We start from the raw sequence: 5,290 nt of genomic DNA, 5'->3' as shown, positions 1-5,290 counted from the left end.
ACACTGCAAGATTTTCGCGGCGGTCTTCTTCATAGAAAAATGACCGCCACATGCATCGTTGTGGCAAAAGTTCAGGACACTAGACACTTCATCATCCGGGATGCATCGTCTTATGATCTGGTCGGGGCAGTACTTAAAAAGATAGCGGTCATCCCAATAAAAGTTACGAACCTCGACCAGAAACTTCTTCTTGTCTTATGCACCCCAGGTAGATGGAATCTCGCCCGTCACCAAGTAGTTAACAATGTTCGCATACCATGGCATCTTAGTGACGGCGAAGAGATGTTCATCGGGGAAGTCATCTCTAATAGCAGGAATTTCGGCAGAATCATTAAATTCAAGACGAGATAAGTGGTCCGCCACCACATTTTTGACTCTCTTCTTATCCTTGATTATCAAGTCAAATTCCTACAGGAGAAGGATCCACCTAATTAAACGCACCTTAGCATCCTTTTTGGAGAGAAGGTACTTAAGGGCGGCATGATCTGTGAAGATGGTGATAGGTGAACCAATCAGATATGCACGGAATTTGTCGAGAGAAAATACTACAGCAAGCAACTCTTTTTCAGTAGTAGAGTAGTTCATTTGAGCACTATTCAGAGTACAGCTTGCGTAGTAGACAACGAAAGGCTTCCCCTCCTTCCGTTGACCAAGAACGGCCCCTACAGCGTAGTTACTTGCGTCACACATGATCTCAAAAGGTAAGCTCCAATCTGGTGACTGCATAATAGGGGCAGAAGTCAGTTTTGCGATGAGTGTTCGGAATGCATCCTCACACTCTTGTGTCCAGTTGAACACAACATCTTTTGCTAGGAGGTTGCTTAGCGGTCTCGCTATAAATGAAAAATTTTGAATGAACCTCCTGTAGAATCCGGCGTGCCCCAGAAAAGATCGGGCATCTTTAACGGCCTTGGGGGTGGGCAGGTTGGAAATGAGTTCAACCTTAGAGCGGTCGACCTCGATTCCTCTTTCAGAAATAATGTGCCCAAGAACTATGCCGGATGATACCATGAAATGACACTTCTCCCAATGGAGCACAAGACCCTTCTCTTCACATCTTTGTAGAACGGCTTCTAAGTTGAGAAGGCATGTGTCGAATGAATCTCCGAAGACTGTCAAATCATCCATGAATAGGGCGATGCATTTTTTGATCATGTCGCTGAAAATGCTCATCATACACCTCTGAAATGTGGCAGGTGCATTACACAATCCAAATGGCCTTCGCCGAAAGGCATAAGTGCCAAAAGGACATGTGGATGTTGTTTTATCCTGATCTTCTAATGCTATCTCTATCTGATAATATCCTGAAGAGCCATTGAGAAAGCAATAGAAAGGATGCCCTGCCACTCGTTCTAGGATTTGATCGATGAATGGAAGTGGAAAATGGTCTTTGCGAGTGGCGGCGTTAAGCTTGTGATAGTCAATACCCATGCGCCAACCAGTCACGACCTTTGTGGGAACTAGAGCCCCTTTCTCATTTTCCACCACAGTGACCCCCGATTTCTTTGGCACTACCTGAGTCGGACTAACCCACTTGCTATCAACAACAGGATAAATGATGCCAGCATATAATAGCTTGAGAATCTCATTCTTCACCACTTCTTTCATTGTTGGATTCAATCTTCTTTGAGGATCTCTTCGCGGGTTAGCTCCTTCTTCCAAATGAATATGATGGGAGCAAATCAAAGGACTGATCCCTTTAATGTCAGCAATCGTCCAACCCAATGCAGATCTATGCTTTTGCAGCATGTTGATCAACCGCTGCTCTTGTGATGCATCGAGTTTGGAAGAAATGATAACAGGAAAGGTATCGCCGACTCCCAAAAATGCATGTTTCAATCCTTCAGGTAGTTGAGCAAGTTTCACTGTTGGGGTCTCTTCGATGGAAGGCTTTGGTTTCTCTCTCCCTTGCGGGAGTTCCTCGAAACAAAGTTGTTTAAACTTAATTCCTCTGTCCTGTGAGTTGTTGAAAATGGCAGAAATGTTAGCCAACTCACAAGGACCGGAACTTTCAGACTCAGAATTTTGGAGGAGGTTTTCAAGATCTTCAGAGTTGCTTTGTAGCAGAACCTCCTCCTCGACAAGTGTGTCAATCAAGAATGTTTGGTGACACTCGTCATTGTCTTGTGGTTGTTTTACAATGTTGAAAACATTTACCTCGAGAGTCATATTCCCAAAAGAGATCTTCATTAGACCATTTCTACAATTAATTAGAGCATTTGTTGTCGCGAGGAATGGTCTTCCAAGGATGATCGGGATTTTTGACTCCACATCAACCACTGACTGAGTGTCCAAAACAATGAAATCCACAGGATAGTAGAATTTATCAACTTGCAATAACACATCTTCCACTATTCCTCGTGGTCTCTTAATAGATTGATCGGCCAGTTGCAGAACCACAGATGTGGGCTTAATATCTCCAAGACCTCATTGCGAGTAGACTGAATAAGGCATGAGGTTAACACTCGATCCTAAGTCTAACAATGCTTGGCCGAATTCACGTGTCCCAATGGTGCAGGAAATGGTGGGACAGCCAGGATCTTTGTACTTCAGCGGTGTCATCTGCTCAATCACCGCGCTCACTTGTTCCGTCAAGAATGCAGTCTTTTTGACATGGTGCTTTCTCTTTATAGTGCACAGATCCTTTATAACCTTGGCGTAGGCCGGCACTTGCTTGATCACATGTAGTAAGGGAAGATTGATCTTCAATTGTGTCAAGTGCTCAAGGATCTCACTTTGGTTTTCTGGCACTTTTCCAGCAGGTTGGAGAGCCTGGGGGAAGGGCACTTTTACCGGAATTTTTGTTGGCTCTTCTTTCTCCTGAGCCGATTCTTCATTACTCAAAGTGGTAGTACTTGTTGATGGCGTGTCTGAATTCTTACCACTTCGAGTAGTGATGACGTTAACTTCCTTGATATTTTGACCTTCAGAGTTGGAAGTTTGAGCCATGTTTTGTCCTCTCAAATTGGACTGGACTTGTGATGGAAATCTACCGCGCTCTTGAACGGTTAAAGCTTCTGTCAGCTTTGTGATCTGACTTTTTATTTCCTTGTTCTCTTCCACCAGCTGCGTGAGCATTGAATCAACCCTTTGATTCGTCTTATTTTGCACGTCCATAAAAGCTTTTAAGGTATCCTCTAGAGAATTCCCTTTCGGCTGCATGTTATTCTGAGGTGCAAAATATGTCCTTGATGGTTGAGATTGTTGCTTTGATCTCCATTGCCCTCCAGATGATTGTGCTTGTTGGTTCGAATCTTGCCAACTAAAGTTCAGGTGGTTTTTCCAACCAGGATTGTAAGATTCTGAGAAAGATCCGTAAGGCTTCTTATATGTGCCCAATGCATTGCACTACTCCTCATATACCCTTCTCATTTCACTTAAAGTGTGGCAATCCTAAGTTAGATGGCCCATTCCACCACAAACTAAACAAGGCTCATGTGCCTCTGTCCTTGCCACCATGTAGGGTCCTTTACTATCTTTACTTTTGAGGGCCTCAATTTGCTTCGTCAAAGCTTCAACTTGAGCCTTGAGGCTGTCCTCTTCCCTTAATTGATAAACTCCAACTGGTCGGGACCTACTGGTGCTCTCAGTAGCACTCGGCCCAGTCCAAGTATAAGCTTTCTCAGCTAACTCATTCAGGTACTCGATAGCTTCGTCAGGATCCTTTTGGAGAAAATCCCCATTGCACATCATCTCGACAAATTGGCGCTCTCGGATCGTGAGTCCATCGTAAAAATAGCTTACGAGGCGCCAACTTTCATATCCATGGTGGGGACACAAATTTAACAGATCTTTAAAACGCTCCCAAGCTTGATAAAGAGTTTTGTTTTCCTTATGAGTGAAATTCGAGATCTGTCGTTTCAAATTGTTGGTCTTGTGGTGTGGGAAATACTTGTTGAAGAATGTCGTCGTCATTTCTTCCCATGTACCAATAGACCTGGGCCTAAGAGAATACAGCCAGCTTTTGGCCTTGTCCTTCAAAGAGAAAGGGAAAAATTTCAATCTGACAGTGTTTGCGGCCTCAGCACGGCTGTGAAAGGTGGCCACCACCTCTTCTAACTCCCGAATGTGTACATATGGATTCTCGTTCTCTAATCCATGAAAGGTTGGGAGAAGTGCAATCATGCCCGGCTTAAAATCCGTAGGCGGTGCATTCGGCGGGAACATGATGCAAGATGGGGTGGCCGTGCGCGTTGGGTGTAAGTAATCTTGCAACGTCCTCTGCTGAACTTCCTCGTGTTATGCCATTGCGAATAGATTTTGAAATGCGAATTCCAACGACGAGTGCGAAGACGGAGTCGAAGAAGATGAGTCGGATAGAATTTCACTAGGGTTTTCTAAATCTGGACGTTGAGCAAATCTCCCTAGTTCGTCTCTATATCGATGCATTCACCCTAAGCAGCTTTTTTTTTATTTTTTTATTTTTTTTTGTTTTTATTTTTATTTTTTTTATTTTTAATCAAAAAGAAAATAATTATATAGTAACGTAAAGTGTAACCACCGAGAGTGCTCCTAAGAAAGACTATAGCTCTTGGCTCAATGAATAGTCTCCTAGACAGAGCAACGTTCCCAGGAAAGATTGGTGGGGCGAGGCCCACTTAAGTACTAACTTTCCTAGACAGAACTTCCTCAGATTATCTTTCCACGTAACCACACAATTATTCTCAAAATCAATTATTAAATTTTATTGAGTAAATTATGAAATGTAATCTAATTAATGGAAACTATTCCTAAAGTGAAAAGCCTAAATCTACCAAATTATGAAAATCCTAGATTATGAGTCTAAATTAGTCAATTAATTACAATCTAAATTATAATCCTAAGAATTAATGAAAACTATAAAAGGAAAAAATTAAATTAGGTAACAATTAAAAATATACAAATGAGGAAATAAAATAAAATCTTAATTTACCAAAAATATAACATTACAAAATCAAATCACAATTAATTTTAAAACTAAAAAAAAATAAAATAAAATTAACACTAAAGCAAGTCCTAAATTTTCTTTCACAGCTAAGGAAACTAAATAAAAAGAATTGGAATGAAAAGAGATTTTTTTAATATATTTATGTATACATACGGAAACAAAGAGAGAAAGGAGAACGGCAATGATCAGTGACTAAAATAAAAAAAAAATTTTAAATAAGAAACGAGAAAGAGAGGAAGAAAAGAAAATAAATAAAAATTAATAATAAAAAAATGTATAATGTAACGTAACAGAGAAGAACGAAAAACAAACAAAAGTTTTTTTTTTTAATAGTGGCTAAAAATAGATCACGCAAATCAAGAA

At 40.9% G+C, this 5,290-nt stretch overlaps 1 non-coding gene and 1 pseudogene across 1 annotated transcript; one reads left to right on the top strand and one right to left on the bottom strand.

The window, feature by feature from the left end:
- The window catches only part of LOC112094695, a 5,258-nt pseudogene extending 1,091 nt beyond the window's left edge, over positions 1–4,167 (bottom strand).
- LOC112094705 lies at positions 3,761–3,867 on the top strand. The gene has a single exon (XR_002903651.1). It is a non-coding gene; the product is annotated as a small nucleolar RNA R71 (small nucleolar RNA).
- Positions 4,168–5,290: the final 1,123 nt, after the last annotated feature.

This window comes from Morus notabilis, unplaced genomic scaffold (assembly GCF_000414095.1).
Source record: "Morus notabilis unplaced genomic scaffold, ASM41409v2 Scaffold264, whole genome shotgun sequence".
In the NCBI taxonomy this organism is placed as follows: domain Eukaryota; kingdom Viridiplantae; phylum Streptophyta; class Magnoliopsida; order Rosales; family Moraceae; genus Morus; species Morus notabilis.
Note: the sequence above shows the minus strand (reverse complement) of the source record. Positions and strands in the feature narration are given on the sequence as shown.